Genomic DNA, 17,786 nt, shown 5'->3' on the forward strand with positions numbered 1-17,786 from the left:
TGACCCTTTCCTCAGGGAGCCTTCTGGGCTGCCCTGCATTGCATGTTCCCCAGAGCCCAGGCCGCCCCAAGGGGACTGGGCCCAGGCGAGAGCCACGCTCACAGTGGGATCTGGCTGGTGTCTCCAGCTCTCTCCACTTGTATTCTCCCCCTCGGCCCTGAGCAAGCTCCCTGGCCCTCCATCTGACCTGAGACACCCCTGGGGCTTGCTGGAAGAGATTTGCATTGAGAGAGAGCCTTCTCGGAAGCCTTTGAACTCAGAGCTTAGCTCTGTTTTTTGTGTGTGAACTGTTTGTCCAGGAAAGGAGGAGCCAGGAAGTGGGGACCTGTTATCTCTGGTTCCTAGGGTGATGTGCTGATAGGCTAGCAGAACCCCAGTGCACAGCTGAGTGGTGCACGGGCCGGCTGGGTGCTGGGGGAAGGCTCCAGGCTGGGTGTGTTTGTTCTCTTCACCTGAGTGTGGTTTGGTTGGTTCGGGGAACCAGAGCAGCCAAGTCTCATCCCCCCACCGGTCTGCCTCTCACCACACAGTGCAGCTGCTCACTGACACAATCTCTAGTGGCGGGTACTCACTTTCTCTTGCAGAAATGTCCTTACCAGGCAATGAGCTTCCACTCCATCCTGGCTGCAGACAACCCGGTTTCACACATAGGCAGTAAGGCAGGGACATGAGGAGAGACCCCGTGTGACCCCAAGAAGATCCAAGCTCTTGTCTGGCTTCAAGTCCCCCTGGCCCTGCAGAGGAGCAGCTGCAGCTCTCTGGATGGCTGCACTTTACCTCCCGCTCAGACTTGAGCAGCCCATTAGAACCCAGCATTTACTGCTTGTGTCTGCTATAGGCAGGGAAGGAAATGGTTAAAATGAAGCACTCTGACCCCAGCTCACTACAGCGAGCGAGAGCGGGAGATGGATGAACATTGCAGCTCAGAGCTGCTGCGGCCCGTGGGTAATGGTGCACCGTGGGCATGCACGTGCATGGGAGCCCACCCTCAACAGCCCTCTGCCCCAAGCACAGGGTCTGCTCCCTCTGGGGAGACCAACTCTGCTAACAGCTGGGTCATGTGGCTCCTAGCAGATCCCGTGGTTGTGAACTGGCACTGATGGTAAAGAAAGTTTGGCCCTTGCCATGTGGAATTCACCAGCAGTCTGGAAGCCCTGTGCTCAGTGAAGAGCCTGGAGCATTTTCCTGAGGGATGAGTGCTAGCCCTGGCATCTCAGCCAAGTGCCACTTGGGGAGCCACATTCTGCCACTTCACTCAGATATGGGGTGTCCTTTGCGGCCCGGCCTGTGGCATTCTGTGTGTGTTCAAGCAGGTGCCTTGCACTGCCCAAGAGGTGACTGGATAGAAGCTTGATTCACAGTAAAGCCTTTTGCAACCCTGACATGAAAGTATTATTGTGATTATCCTGCGCCCAGCCAGGGGTCCCAGATCAGTAATGCTGCACCTTGCACATGGCTTCTCGTCCTGGATTAACTCAGCTCTGGCTGCATCTCCCACCCTGCACTGTGACACAGGCAATGTGGCATCTCCGCGGAGCATGTGTGAAGGAGCCTGCTGTGTATTTAATACTGGTTTGTGGTGATGTAAAGCCTGGGTCTCCTGCCAGCGCAGTAGGGTAGCCCCTCCCGCTCTGCTTGTATGTGCTTTTCTCTGTCTAAGGCCTTGTACGAACACATGCCCCTCTCCCCTAGTGTGGATGCAGTTCTACCAGGCTAACCACGCTTCAGTGTAGTGTATTCCTAAGGCAATAGACTGTACTGCTACAAGCCACCTTTGCTGCAGTACAGATACATCCATGGTAGGGCTTGTGCTTGTAAAAACCCACCGTCCTAACCCCACAGTTATTCCAGCTCGGAGGCTGGGGTGCTGGGCAAGGCCAGAGGGTTAGCCTCGCCTCCCATCACTCCTGCTAAGTGTGTCTGACCACTAGGTGGAGAAGAGCGTTTTGTGTCCCCTCCGTGGCTGCACCGGCTGGCAGAGATGCCAGCAGTGGCAGCTCAGTGGCTGCCTCCCAGGGTTTGCCTGCAGCTGTGCTAGCCCCTGGGCCCTTGTATTGCTCCACGTAACCTGGTTCTGACCCTCGGCTCTGGTTCCTGGCCTCTGGCTCTGGCCACTCAGCCTGACTGCCCACAGCCTGGTCACTGACAGTCGGTGCTTGTGGTCCCAGCCTGCCCCTCCCCATCCACAGCCAGGGAGAGCTCAGGGGTTTGAATTGGTTTCACAGAATGTCGAGACGTCCCACAGAACCGAAGGGCTCTCAGCCTCAGCACAGGGGCCGGATGAGGGTGGGGTTGTGCTAACTAGTGAGGGTGCGAGAGAAGCCTCCTGGCCAAAAAGAAAAGGAGTACTTGTGGCACCTTAGAGACTAACAAATTTATTAGAGCATAAGCTTTCGTGAGCTACAGCTCACTTCATCGGATGTAGCTCACGAAAGCTTATGCTCTAATAAATTTGTTAGTCTCCTGGCCAATGTGATCACTAAAGCGCTGGGGAAACACTGGAACTTCCAGCCCCCGGCAAAGAGTGAAACGCAGTGCAGTGTTTCCAGGAACGGGGGGAAGAGTCAGGAGAAATGCCTCAAATTCACCCGAAACATGATCAATAGTCGTGCCCCACAGTCAGCTCTGGAGCGCAGCCGGCCCCGTCAAACCTATCTTCTCACTAGTGCAGCCCGCGCAGGTTTCCACGCCCCTTCCCCGGCTTGCTGTACTCTTGCTTTAGTGGAAAAGGGGTCAGCTGAGCTGACTGTATTTAGCCACTGGGGAGCCCTGCGCCTCCCACACATCTGCTTCCTGTCAGGTGGTGCCCGCACTCAGTGGGTCCTTGGGCTGTGCCCGGGTGTCAGAGCAGGAGCACAGCACAGTCAGCGGTCTGAAGTTCTCTTTCGTTTTTCCTTGGACACAGCCTCCCTTCCCCTTTCGTGTGGTTGGCGGGTCGGGGAGGGGGCGGGGGGATTGCGTCTCTTGTCCCTTCTTGGAACTGGGGCTGTGGAGGATGGGATGCTGGGGGCGGTGATGTCATTGTGCTCGGGCAGGCTCGCCAGCCCTTGTTTGCAGGGAGCAGTGCATGCCTGGGACATGTTCGGGGGGGGGGGGGGCTGCTCACCTTCTACTGGGAGCAAGTGTGTCCCTTGCCGTCGGGCCCTGCCCCAGCGCGGCAGCTGCTCAATGCCGCACGGTGCGTAGGAGCCCCTGCTTCTTTCCCAGTGGTGCCCGTGGCCACCTTCCCCACAGCCCCAAATGCTGCAGACAGGTCCACTGAGCTCTGGGGGGCTGCCGGTGGGCCTGGGCAAGTGAGGGATGCCACAGAGTGAAGGGGGAGAAACATGCCTTGCGTTAGACAGCTGCCAGAGTGACGGACCCTCAAACTTCCTGGGCTTGTGGGTGGGGGTAAGTGATCCCTCACACAGCCGGTGGGGCAGGATTTCTATGCACAGTGGGGGGCTTTGAGTCCATGCTGGGCACCAGGATAGGAGTGTCCCCGCACTCCATTCCTCAAGAAGTATCCCAAGGGACTGAGCTCCCCTTGGGGAGACCCCACAGGTGTCAGTCTGACAGTCGTAGGTCCCTGCTGCCATGTCGCCCTCCCCCTGCTTGGGGTGAACACTGGCTCTTGCCACTGACTGGGGGCTGTCCTCCCGGGCCAGATGCTTCCCTCCCTTCAGTGCTCCCAAAGCAGCTCTTGGGGGGGAGCAAGAGGAAGATGAAGATCTGTCCTTCAGGTACTGCAGGCTGTCCATGGGCAAGTGCACAGTGATCTAGACCATGCTGGTGTGTTTTGCGTTATACAGTTAATGCCACGACCTCCATGGCAAACTGCTGGTGCGGGAGCTCCCTTCTGGGGAGCTGTGCCAGGACTTTCCCTGTCTCTCTGGGACACCTTGTGAGCAGTGACAGGTTCTGGCTGCTTGCTGTATTGACCAAATGCATCCGATGAAGTGAGCTGTAGCTCACGAAAGCTTATGCTCTAATAAATTTGTTAGTCTCTAAGGTGCCACAAGTACTCCTTTTCTTTTTGCTGTATTGAGTTTCCCAGTGCTGGCTAGCAGCCACCAGCCTCGGGGCTGGGATTGCCCCTCCCCCATAAATCCCGAATCTCCCCCACGGAGCTGCTTGCTTGGATTTGGTGGGGATGTCCTGGCTCTAGGCACTAGAGCTTCCCTCCCGTTTCCTGCCTCCTGCCACTGACTGTTGGACCTGTCTCCCTCCACCCCTCCAGCCACGCAGCCTCTCAACCGTACCCACTGTAGCCCATTCTGTACTACCCCCAGTGTCCCGCCCCTCCATCCTTTCTCCCCAAGTGCCACCCTCTAAACACCAACCAGCCCCTGTAGCTAATACAAACTGGGGCATCCCCCCTCTGGGACCCTGGCCTCCCCTCAGACTCACTCTGGGGCAGGCACCACATGGCCCTGTGTTGGCAAAGCACCATGGGATGTCGTGGTTATGTAGAGAATAAACCCTGCACAAGGGCAGCCCACACGGTCAAAGCCCTCCCTCTGGGCAAGCAGGGCTGCCTGGCTGCTGCAGCAGCAGGTCTCTGCAGGGGCTGGGAAAGCAGGGGCAGAGCTTATTGACACCTGCCCTAGCGATGGGGGAGGGAAGTCACAGCCAAGGCCAGTGCACTGGGTCTGCATGGTGAGGCTGTTATCAGCCTAGCAGCCCACCGGGCCTTCCTGCTGCTGGGACTGAGGAACACGGAGCAACTCAGCTCTGCAAGGAAAGCTGCAGAGACTGACCTCTCCCTGAGCCCTGAGACTACACTGCGGGATCACCCAGGGACCCGTGGGGCTGGCTGCTGCACATGCAAACCAAGGGTCCCTGCCCCCAGGAACCAGCGCTCCACATGGGAGACGAGAGGCGCCAAGGCAGAATGTCCCAGTGTTCTGAGCAGTGCATGCTAGGAGATGTCTGGGCCACGCTGCCACGCGGCCCAGCCGCCTCAGGGGCATGTGGCAGGATGGGGCTCTTGGGACCTGGCTGGCTTAGAGGAAAAGCCACTGCTCTTGCAAGGCGACACTTCTCAGTTCCTGCTTTGAATGTGTTTCCCCCTTTTCAGGAAACCCCTCTGCTCTCCCTCTGAAAGCAGGTTTCTGCTGTGGACGGAACCGAGAGGAGACTGAGCTGAGCTGTACCTGCCAGAGCTCTGAGAGTCCTGGGCTCTCCCTCCTGAAGTCAGCATCCCTCGCTTGGAGTGTGGGCGGCTGCAGGGCGGGTCAGTGTTGGTTACAAGGAAATCGCCTTGCCAGCATCTTTCCAAAGAAACGGCGGTTCTCCCCTCTGCTCTGTGTGGACTTTGCCTGCCTCCTCTGTTTTTCCCCAAAGTCACTGGGCTCCTAGTCCTAGTCGTAGTTCCTAGTCCTGCCTCTGACAGTCCGAGTTTTGGACTGGTTTTCTCTTAGCTCCAGAATTGTACCTTGGGAAGGACAAGGAGGTGTGTGCAGAACCCCAATGCATGGAGGTGCCTCTGCCATTTGTCTTCATGGGAATTGTCCCTCTGACCAGAGACAGATGCCGCCTTTCCCACATCAACCTTCTGCTCTTCTCCCTTCTGTGCTGAACCCTGCAGTCAGGAATCCTAGTGCCTGGAGCTGAGTTTGGAGAGAGCCCAGCTTCTCCAGCTTAAGTGTGAGAGGATGTGTATGGTCACTTAGGACTTGTCTACACTTACATTTCATAGCGGTCTAACTTCCTGGATCAGGGGGGTGAAAAATCACCCCCCTGAGTGCAGCAAGTCTGAGCACTTTAAAGCACTAGTGTAGAGAGGCTCCCAGCGCTGGGAGCTAATCCCCTTGTGTAGGTGGATTACCAGGAACTCACGCCCGACTACACTCGCACTTCAAAGCGCTGCTGCGGGAGCATTCCCAGGACAGAGCTTTGAAGTTTCCAGTGTAGCCATGCCCTTAGAGCTCATGGCACAGCAAATGCATCTCATGAGCACAGCACTGTAGGTGCAGTTACTGGGACTGTGTCCAGCTGCTGCACATTGTGAGCTGTCCTTTCCCTCTCCCCTCCCACCTGCCTGTTGCTCTGGCTTCATCTGTGGGACGTTGGGCCGCCACCCACAGGCCAGAGCCACTTTGCTGGGCTGAGCTGGCTGAGAGGTCTGCTGGGGGAACGGATCCTGAATGCCAGCCCTCAGCAGCCCGGCTGCTGCCGGTGGCCCCAGAGGGATTCCCAGCAGAGGCTGCTGGAGCCTGTGGGGGTGAAAGGGGAGCTTAGCAAGGGGAAAGGGGGTGGGCGCTCTGTTCCAGTCAGGAGCCTGCGGGCAGCAGTGTCACTGGCTTGGACTGCTGGGGATGGATCTCCCCTGAGCACAAGGGTGGACTTGGAGGGCTGGGCAGAGAGCTGGCTCCCCTCCCCCATGCTGGGTTGACATATCCCTTGGGGCAATTCACAGGTGGCACCAGGCCCCATAGCCCCTCTCAGCTGCACCCAAAGGGACGCTGGCTGTGTGGTTGCTTGGCCTGGGATCCTGCTGTGGGCGCCCTGCGTCCCCTGCACCGATGTTGCCAGTTGTGCCAGTAAAGCAGTAGAGAAGTGACTGATTGTTCCTGGAGTGCGGCAGGGAGTGGTGGCTCCCTGCCCCACCTACAGCTTAGGCTGAAGAGCAGATGAGATTGGATGGTGCAGCCCCTGCCTCTCCCTTGGCTCTGCGCAGCGCTGGGCACACGGAGCATTCTGGGAAGCCACTGGCTGCCCTAGTAAAGCCCCATGGGGTGTGTGCTAGGAGGGGGTCTCCTCTTTTCTCCGTGGGATGTGCTGGGAGGGTTCCCCATGTCTCTGTGGGGGAGATGTTGGGGGGCGTCTCCCCATTTCTCTGGGGGAACTAGAGGGAGGGGTGACAGCCTACCCAAGCGTGAGAAGTCCCTCTTGCTTCGTCCTGGTGCCTGTGGCTCGGGAAGCTCGGTGCACTTGGGGGCAAATCTAGTGGGGGTCGCTCCTCTCCAGGGCCTGCAGCAGCTGCTGCTTGCGATGGAGCCAGAGGGCTGGGGGGTGGAGGGGAGGGTTCCTGTGGGTTTGTTGCTCTGCCTGAGAACAGGAACCTCTCCTGGCAGGTTGTGTAAGGCTGAAGGGCAGAGGCTCCCAGTACTCGCATGTGCCCGGGGTGAGGGCAGCAAGGAACCTGACTTCCCTCTGGTCTGGTCATGTCGACATTCTGCCACTCTGACAGAAAAGCCCCCGGGCAGAATTCCTGCAAGGCGGTGACTCAGCCCCCAGCTGAGGGAGCTGGAAGCGATGACTTTACTGCAGTCACACAGCTTCAGCCACGCACATGCAAGAGCTGTGGAGCTGGCCCCGGGCTCTCCCAGCCGCTAGTCGTCTATTAGCCATAGGCAGGAGCCAGCTGGTAGAGCCAGTGGTGCCCCCCCTGGGCTCAGCCGCATGTTGTACTCCTGTGGGCAACTGTGGGGAGAGTAAGCGGGAAACATGGTCCTGGCCTCTCCCCGGCTGTGGGGCTCGGGCTGTGTGGGCTGCCTAGCAGCAGGCGCTCCTGCCCTGTCCATTCTTGTCCTGGTGCGTCCCAAGGGGCTGCAGCATGAAGATCTGCAGCTGGGTTGGGAGCAAGAGCAGCTCTGAGAGCAAAGACGTGGCAGAGGAAGGCTGCCAGGTTCGGGGGGGCAGTGCCTGGGGATTGGGATTAGCCCACTCCCTCTCCTTCTCCAAAAAGGGATCTGGTGATGGCCTGGGCACTGGGCCATGAAAACCAAGCCCCCCAGCTGTCTGAATGCCAAGGCCAGGTGCTCGTGTGCAGGGCTGTGGGCCACTCACCCAAACATTTGCACATGCTGTCAAGCCCTTTCCAGTAACTGAGCAAGGGAAGTCAGGCTGCCAAGTTCCCGACAGCGGTGGTAGCTCTGGTTTTAATAACAGCAAATCAATGGGTGCCTCATTCCAGCCAGAGCAAACTCAGGCTCCTGTCCACTTAGCGCATCTCGAACATTGTTCTTTCATTGTAATGGGAGGTAAAGGAGATGCAGGCGGCACAACTCCTGCCCTGGCTCTGTCCCCCAGCACCCCATCCCCACGCACACCGTCCCTGCCGCGCTTCCCCCTGCACCCTGTCCCTGCCAAGCTCCCCCCCACACCCCATACCTGCCACGCTCCCCCGCCGCACCCCATCCCTGCTGGGCTCCCCGTGTGTCTGGCGCTTTTAGGAACTTGCTTGTTTGGCTTGGAGATGGGGAAGCTCCAGGGAGGAGCTTGTCACCTGACACTGCTGGGGGATGTTCTGCTCCCTCCTTTCTGATGGGGTCTATGGCTGGGACCCTTCCCTCCCCCTCTTATTCCCTTGGCTCCCCAGCTTGCCTCGAGCTCCATGTTGGAGGCCAGAAGGGGTAGGCTACTGGCTGGGGAGCTGCACACAGAGCCGAGGTGCTGTTCTAGGGAACGGGCAAGTTTCAGTGATGAGCCAAGGGCAGCTTGGATGAGGACCCAGGGCCTCGTCCCCCTGGGTGGCAGAGCCCTGTGGACAGTGGAGGGGTGTGGCGGTGCCTGTGTGATCCAGGAGTGACCCTGGCTCTAGGGTTCTAGAGCTGGCGGGTGGCCGGGGCATGGAGGTGCGAGGAAGCAGTGAATCCTCTGGCTATCAGCTGCCCCCTGGCCTTGGGGCCCAGTCCTGCCCCTGCATGCTGAGAGCTGCACTCCTGACGCTTGTACAGTGCCCTGGGCAGCTGACGTCACACTCTCGGCTGGCGCTGACCTCAGCTCCTCCTCACGGCCCTGACCGGGATTCAGCCCCCTCCCCAGGGCTTTGCACAAACCTTTCTGCTCTTTTCTGCTTGTTTTGAGAACAGATTAGTCACGATTCCCAGCTGGGCCCTTCCAGCAAACACAGCCCCAACACTAGGGAAACACTAGTGCAGCAAAGTGACTCAGCATTGCTAGCACTCCTGCTTCCCTGGGCAAGCTCCAGCCCAGCCTCTGGGGGCCTCGGGTGGGGTGCGGCAGCTGGGCAAGCCAGGCCAGGCAAGAGACACCCAGGGGGAAGCAGGGAGCGTCACACCAGGGCTGAGGTTTTCACAGAGGCAGAAATTCCAAGTGGAAGGGGAAATGCCCGTCTCTGGCAGGCGCTGGGGCAGCTATGTCCTGGCTTTGTTGGGGGTTGTGACAGGCCATTGGGCTGCAGCCCTGGTGCTCACTGGGTCTCCTTACCACTCTGGACCCCCAGCAGCCGCAGCCATGGGATATCCTTCTCCAGCTGCAGCTGGGGAGAGTCCAGAGTCCTCCCTGCCAGAGCAGGACTCGACCATGGTGACGCCCACGCCTGACAACAATGTGGTGCCTCCGTCCAGGGCTCCCCACTGCCACAGGGTCATGCCTGTCACTTGGCAGCCCGCTGGCTTTGCTCCCTTCCCTGCATTGACTTCATCCCCAACCCATCACTTCTCCCAGGGCCTCGGGGCGGGGGAGTCCTGTGCAAAGCTGTCCGTGGGGAGGGCAGTATGCTGCTGCCACAGCTGGTTTCCTGCTGGCTTAGCTGCCATGGGAGCTGGGTTTCTATTCAGAGCCCTGCTGGAGCGGGCTGCCCCAGTCGCCTTGCGAGCTGGCACCAGAGCCTCCATCACTGAAACTCTTTGGATGCTCCCCTGAGCGCTGTGGGGCTGCTCGGAGTTTCCCTCTGGATCCTGGTGGGTGGCAATGCCAGTGCTGGGTGGCTGAGCTCTGCGGGCAGGGTCTGGGTGGGAGGCCCTGGCTTGCAGGTGATCTGGGTGAGGATGGCTCCAGTGGTGGGGTGCCTGCTGCACCTGCCCCACTGGATGCTGTGGGTGGCAGGTAGCCATGACGGCCTGGTCACATGGTCAGTCTTTGTAGCAGTTCGGGCTGTCCCAGAGCAAAGACAGATGGGGCTGGGTGGGGAGTGGCTGAAAGGACTGCACTGCTGGGCTGGAGTCCACGGCTCTGCCTCAGGCATCTCCTTCCACCCAAGCTGCCCACCTGGCCCATACCCTCTCCTAGCGAGGGGGTTGTACCCTGACTCCCGGGGACAGGCACTCTCCAGGCTGGGTATCAGGAACTGCGGCTTGGCCGGCTGCACACGGGGCAGGCTGTGCTGCCAAGTGCCTGTGCCAGGTGGTGTCTTGGTCTCTGGACACCAATCGGTGCCTGCTGCCGAGGATGGATAATTGAATTGCTGGAGCCACTCGGCTCCCATTCCCGATCATCAAACTGATAATGAGGGCTCCTGATTCCTTCAAGGGAAACGCTCCCCTAGCTGTAACCTCTGCCTGTCGGATGGGGCACGTCCCCTGTCCCTGTGCCTTACCGGTGCCCCTCAGGGTAACGCCACGGTAGGAACATGGTCCCCACTCCCCGTGGCTGGGTAGCAGTGAGGACCCAGGGTTGGCACGTGTGACGCAGGAGGGAGGGGGAGTGTTGACCTGGGAATGTGGCAGGGGAGTTTCACTGGGGATGACAGGTTTCAGAGTAGCAGCCATGTTAGTCTGTATCCGCAAAAAGAAAAGGAGGACTTGTGGCACCTTAGAGACTAACAAATTTATTTGAGCATAAGCTTTCGTAAGCTACAGCATCCAATGAAGTGAGCTGTAGCTCACGAAAGCTTATGCTCAAATAAATTTGTTAGTCTCTAAGGTGCCACAAGTCCTCCTTTTCTTTTTTCACTGGGGATGGGATACCTGAGAGCCTGTAACCTGAGCCAGGAGGGAGATGGGGGAGGTAATACCTCTGCCCGGGAAACTGGACAAAGGCTACAGGAGAGAGCCTGCTGGAGGGGTTTTTTGATTTCAGTTTTGGGCTGGCGGGTGGAACGCAGGGAACCCTAAGGCTGGGGTCTGAGCTCCCTGCCCCCAGAAGGACTTGACTGAGGGGCTCTGGTTGTACCTACAAGCTCTGTTTTAGACTGTGTTCCTGTTGTCCAATAAACCTTCCATTTTACTGGCTGGCTGAGAGTCATGGTGAATCCCAGGAAGAGGGGTGCAGAGCCCTGATTCCCCTACACTCCATGACAGTGCGTTGGAGGGTGCATGTATGTGCAGGGTTATGACAGCAGGGAGTGTCTGTGTGTCAGGAACTGGGGTGAGGCCAATCTGCAGCGCGTTGTGTAAGTGCTTCCCCACCCCTGGCTCCACACACCCCTGCTGCCTAGAGCCCAGGTACCTGCAGGATGGGACACGGACGGCTTGGCTCTTGCTCAACTTGCAAGTGACTCTCACAGCTCCAGCTGGACGCAGGCCAATGTGCAGCCTGCAGCCCTGAGGGCCATAGGCCATGGGAGGGGAACGTGTGGGAGGGGAAGGTGTGCGACTCCTTCGAACGGGACCTGCTGCATGAAGGGCAGGTCATGTTCCAGCGCCAGGCCGGGGCTCCTCTCGCCTGCTCTCAGTGCCCTTCCTCCGGTCATTGCTTGGACTCCCCCTCAGGACAACGCTGGCAGCAGTGCGGACACCTCCAGGGGGTCAGTGCAGCAAGATGCCAGGGCCCAGACCCAGCCAGCAGCCAGTCGAATCAATGGTGCTACTAATGCCCCAGTCATGGCAGGATCCAGGGGCCATGTGGTGCCCAGCGAGGAGGAGGCTCTGGGGCCACACAGAGACCAGCAGGGAGGGGGTGCTGGGGACAGGCAGAAAGGACTTGTTTGGGTCCTTTCCACATCCACTCCTACAGGAGCACTTGGAGGCCCTGTGTTGTGCTGACCCTCTGGTCAGGGAAGCTGCATGTGGCATCCCAGGGCCCCTTACTTCCGTGTGCCACCAGCCTAGGTGCCAGCCCGGGATGGAGTCAGGCGGGCAGCTTGCCCTGCGGGGGTTTGTGGCATGGGGTGTGTCACGGAGTCCCCGGGCGATGCTCTGGAACTGCTCCCTACGAAGCCAGTCAAGATTCGTAGGAAGTCTCCTTTCTGTGAAAAAAGAAAAGGAGGACTTGTGGCACCTTAAGAGACTAACAAATTTATTTGAGCATAAGCTTTCGTGAGCTACAGCTCACTTCAGCCGATGCATCCAATGAAGTGAGCTGTAGCTCACAAAAGCTTATGCTCAAATAAATTTGTTAGTCTCTAAGGTGCCACAAGTCCTCCTTTTCTTTTTGCAAATACAGACTAACATGGCTGCTACTCTGAATCCTTTCTTTGAGCAGCCTGTCTGCAGGACACACAGCTCTCACAACTTCCACCTTCCTGGGTCTGACCTCGGAGCATTCAGCATCCTCTGCCCCTCCGTGCGCTTCCCACAGCGAGTCCGCCCAGGTTGGGTCCTGGGGAAGCCAGAGGGTCCTGCCCCCCAACTCCGCAGTCAGACATGACTCTCAGCCAGCCAGTAAAACAGAAGGTTTATTAGACGACAGGAACATGGTCTAAAACAGAGCTTGTAGGTGCAGAGAACAGGACCGCTCAGCTGGGTCCATTTTGGGGGGGCAGTGAGCCAGACAACCACGTATGCACTTTACTCCATGTCCCCAGCCAGTCCCAAACTGACTCCCCCTCCAGCCCCCCTCCTCTGGGCTTTGTCCCTTTCCAGGGCCAGGAGGGCATCTGATTCCTTTGTTCTCCAACCCTTTAGCTCTCACCTTGCAGGGGGGAAGGCCCAGGCCATCAGTTGCCAGGAAACAGGGTGTCGGCCATTCTCTGTGTCCAGACCCCTGTACACACCTGCCCTCTAGGGCTCTGCAATGATCATACACCCTTATCTCACCCCCTAGATACTTAAGAACTGCATAGGGTAAACTGAGGCACCCCCACAATCTTCAGAGGAAACATTAAGAATAGTCCTGCTTTGTCACAGGGTGCTCTGGGTGCTGCAGTACCCAGTGTTGTCACCTTGCAGGAGTTGTGCAGGGACCAGAATCTGTTTTAGCCCTTTTCACTGGTTTATAAAAGCTCCCAAACAACAGCGTGGCTGTCACACAGGCTGGCTGGGCAGGGAGTCAGGGGTGGCTTGTGTTCTGATGTGCCTTGTTTAGTCCACATAACCAAGCTGCCCTTGTGAGATGGCCTGGGAAGTGAGAACAGGTGGAAAGCACCTGGGGATATTCCGGCAAGAGTTCCACCCAGGGCCACCTGCACAAGGGAGGAGCTTTGTCTGCTGGCCAAGAGGGCTCAGTTTCAGGGAGGAGCAGGCACTGCTTCCCCTCCCCTGCTGTTTCTCAGACATAAGGCAGTTGGCTGAGATCCCAGCCCTGCTCCTGTCCCTGAGCAGCGTGAGTTTGGCTGCAGCCTGTGACCTGGTCATGACAGAGAACCTTGCCCCTGCCCCGCTCTGGTGAGGGAACCTTCAGCCCCAGGTCTCCCTTGCTGTGCATCATGAGTTGTCATTTCCAGCAGTGCCAAGTGAGTGTCCCATGCAGTGTCCAAGCCTGATCCAAGTGGTGGCATCGCATGATCACTTTGTGCTGATGGAGACAGCGACACCAGGTGCAGGGCAATGGATAGCCAGGCCCTGAGTGTTAGCCAGTGACACACCAGCCTGCACTCACTCATGGCCAGGTCAGATACACTTGCGAGATCGGGGGAAGAGGGGGCGCGGGGGCATTTTGTTTCATAGATTCCAAGGCCAGAAAGCACCCAGTCTGCCCTGCTGTATAGCACAGGCCAGAGGATGTCCCTAAAACTATTCCTGTCCCAGAGCTTGTAGAAAATATCCCACCCTGCTTTATAAATGGTCAGTGATGGAGAATCACTGGACCGCCAATAAATTGTCCCAGTGGTTACGCTCAGTGATAAAAATTTACACCGTATTTCCAGTCTGAATTTTTCTGGCTTCTGCTGCCAGCCACTGGGTCATGTTAGACCTTCCTCTGCTTGGCTGAAGAGCCTGGTATGAAATATTTGTCCCCAAGTAGGTACTCACAGACAGGGATCAAGTCAGCCAGAACCTTCCCTTTGTGATGCTAAATAGACTGAGTTCCTAGAGACTGACACTAAACCAGGTGTTCTTCAATCAGCCTCTGGCTCTTCTTTGACCCCTCTCCAAGGTATGAACACCCTTGGCCGATGGGCACCAGAAATGGTTTCAGTGCCCCCGAGGCTCCATCATTGTGTGGGCCAGCCTGAAGTGCAGGCCCCAGCACCACTGCATCAACATATCCTAATGCCTTGGTCTAGGGGCTGGGCCTGCCTGTTTGTGGGGCAAAGGGGGAAGCTCCAGACTGGGATCTAGCCCTGCTTATTGCTCTGCTGGACCTTGGAGCTCTCTCCTCCATGCCCCGTAGTAGCAGGTGCTCAGCTGCAAAGGCCCCGTGTGCCAAATAGAAAGTGGCAGAGGATACTTGGCACTGAGCTGGACATGACAGGGGTAAGGCAGTTTGCAGCTTCCAGCCAGCATCCCCAGAGAGACAGCAGTAGCGAACTGCCCAACCCTGCTAATACTGGGAGCCTGCCCAGTTGACGGTGAGAGAGGAGATGAGTGGCGAAGGAACAGAGGGGCCAGGATGACATGAAGGGGGCAGGAATGGTGCAGAGGGGATGGAGGGGACAGGATAATCTGAGGGGATGGGGCAGGGATGGCGTGGGATGGAGGAGATACAGGGGACAGGATAGGGAGGAGAGACGGGGACGGGGCAGGGATGGCACAAAGGGGATCGGATGGTGTGGAGGGGACAGGACAGGGACTGAGGGGACAGGGCAGGGATGGTGTGGGGAGGACGGGACAGGGACTGAGGGGACAGGGCAGGGATGGTGTGGAGGGGACGGGACAGGGACTGAGGGGACGGGGCAGGGATGGTGTGGAGGGAACACAGAGGGGATGGGACAGGGACTGAGGGGACGGGGCAGGGACTGAGGGGACGGGGCAGGGATGGTGTGGAGAGGACGGGACAGGGACTGAGGGGATGGGGCAGGGATGGTGTGGAGGGGACGGGACAGGGACTGAGGGGACGGGGCAGGGATGGTGTGGGGAGGACGGGACAGGGACTGAGGGGACAGGGCAGGGATGGTGTGGAGAGGACGGGACAGGGACTGAGGGGACGGGGCAGGGATGGTGTGGGGAGGACGGGACAGGGACTGAGGGGATGGGGCAGGGATGGTGTGGAGGGGACGGGACAGGGACTGAGGGGACGGGGCAGGGATGGTGTGGGGAGGACGGGACAGGGACTGAGGGGATGGGGCAGGGATGGTGTGGGGAGGACGGGACAGGGACTGAGGGGATGGGGCAGGGATGGTGTGGGGAGGACGGGACAGGGACTGAGGGGATGGGGCAGGGATGGTGTGGGGAGGACGGGACAGGGACTGAGGGGACGGGGCAGGGATGGTGTGGAGGGGACGGGACAGGGACTGAGGGGATGGGGCAGGGATGGTGTGGAGAGGATGGCACAGGGACTGAGGGGACGGGGCAAGGATGGTGTGGAGGGGACGGGACAGGGACTGAGGGGACAGGGCAGGGATGGTGTGGGGAGGATGGGACAGGGACTGAGGGGATGGGGCAGGGATGGTGTGGAGAGGACGGGACAGGGACTGAGGGGACGGGGCAGGGATGGTGTGGGGAGGACGGGACAGGGACTGAGGGGACGGGGAAAGGATGGTGTGGAGGGAACACAGAGGGGATGGGACAGGGACTGAGGGGACGGGGCAGGGATGGTGTGGGGAGGACGGGACAGGGACTGAGGGGACGGGGCAGGGATGGTGTGGAGGGAACACAGAGGGGATGGGACAGGGACTGAGGGGATGGGGCAGGGATGGTGTGGAGAGGACGGGACAGGGACTGAGGGGACAGGGCAGGGATGGTGTGGAGGGGACGGGACAGGGACTGAGGGGACAGGGCAGGGATGGTGTGGGGAGGACGGGACAGGGACTGAGGGGACGGGGCAGGGATGGTGTGGAGGGGACGGGACAGGGACTGAGGGGATGGGGCAGGGATGGTGTGGAGGGGACGGGACAGGGACTGAGGGGACGGGGCAGGGATGGTGTGGAGAGGACGGGACAGGGACTGAGGGGACGGGGCAGGGATGGTGTGGGGAGGACGGGACAGGGACTGAGGGGACGGGGCAGGGATGGTGTGGGGAGGACGAGACAGGGACTGAGGGGACGGGGCAGGGATGGTGTGGAGAGGACGGGACAGGGACTGAGGGGACGGGGCAGGGATGGTGTGGGGAGGACGGGACAGGGACTGAGGGGACGGGGCAGGGATGGTGTGGAGAGGACGGGACAGGGACTGAGGGGACGGGGCAGCGATGGTGTGGAGGGGACGGGACAGGGACTGAGGGGACGGGGCAGGGATGGTGTGGAGGGGACGGGACAGGGACTGAGGAGACGGGGCAGCGATGGTGTGGAGGGGACGGGACAGGGACTGAGGGGACGGGCAGGGATGGTGTGGAGGGGACGGGACAGGGACTGAGGGGACGGGGCAGGGATGGTGTGGAGGGGACGGGACAGGGACTGAGGAGACGGGGCAGCGATGGTGTGGAGGGGACGGGACAGGGACTGAGGGGACGGGGCAGGGATGGTGTGGAGGGGACGGGACAGGGACTGAGGGGACGGGGCAGGGATGGTGTGGAGGGGACGGGACAGGGACTGAGGGAACGGGGCAGGGATGGTGTGGAGGGGACGGGACAGGGACTGAGGGGATGGGGCAGGGATGGTGTGGGGAGGACGGGACAGGGACTGAGGGGACGGGGCAGGGATGGTGTGGAGGGGACGGGACAGGGACTGAGGGGACGGGGCAGGGATGGTGTGGAGGGGACGGGACAGGGACTGAGGGGGCGGGGCAGGGATGGTGTGGAGGGGATGGGACAGGGACTGAGGGGACGGGGCAGGGATGGTGTGGAGGGGACGGGACAGGGACTGAGGAGACGGGGCAGGGATGGTGTGGAGGGGACGGGACAGGGACTGAGGGGACGGGGCAGGGATGGTGTGGCGGGAACACAGAGGGGACGGGACAGGGACTGAGGGGACGGGGCAGGGATGGTGTGGAGGGGACGGGACAGGGACTGAGGGGACAGGGCAGGGATGGTGTGGAGGGGACGGGACAGGGACTGAGGGGACGGGGCAGGGATGGTGTGGAGGGGACGGGACAGGGACTGAGGGGACGGGGCAGGGATGGTGTGGAGGGGACGGGATCGCGCAGAGGGGATGGGAGCAGAGTTCCTTGAAGAGTCTCTCCAGTGGCGCCAGGCCGTCCATTGAATACAGTGGCAGAGTTTGTGTTTGCACCGTGGGGTTGGCCTGGCTGATCATCTGAGCAGCATGTGCCAGGCTAGTGCCTGCTGGCATCTCCTTGGGACAGCCATGCCAGAGATGGGAGGAATGAGCATGGGGGGTCTGTTTGAAGAGCTCCTCACCCCTGAGCGGTTCTGTGAGCCGAGCCCGTTGCTGCTCTTGCTGTTTCTTATTCTTCTCCATTGGCCGCGTCGCCGGATCGGGAGGGCGGGGGTCTGCAGTGACAGCCTGCGGCTCCTGTTGGCATGACAACTTGGTTTTGTTTGAACGGATCATCTGAAATGTAAAGACTTTCTTTGGGTTCCAGCTGCTGTTGCTGGGAGGAAAACTTCCTCCATTTCCACAGAAGCCAAATGGGATTGCTTTTCTCCTCCTAAACATCTGTCTCGGTAAAGGGCTGAAAGCTGGGCCCCCAGCACGGGGACAAGCCTGGGGCTGGGCATGCCGCGAGCGACGGGGTCCAGTACCCTGCCATGCCAGTGCAACAGAGCCAGGTAGGTGCTGCTCCACTGCTGGAGATTGGCACCATGAGGCCTGTAGTGAGGGCAGCTGGCCCCTGTGCGCAGACCAGGGGCAGCCCTTGGGTTCTGGGTCAGCCGCTCAAGCCAGGTCTGGAGCCTGGGCTGGAGAAGGCTCCTGCCTGCTGCTGCTGGGGATGTTGCTACCCATGTCTCCAGGGGCT

Source organism: Dermochelys coriacea, chromosome 14 (genome assembly GCF_009764565.3).
Source record: "Dermochelys coriacea isolate rDerCor1 chromosome 14, rDerCor1.pri.v4, whole genome shotgun sequence".
Lineage (NCBI taxonomy): Eukaryota > Metazoa > Chordata > Testudines > Dermochelyidae > Dermochelys > Dermochelys coriacea.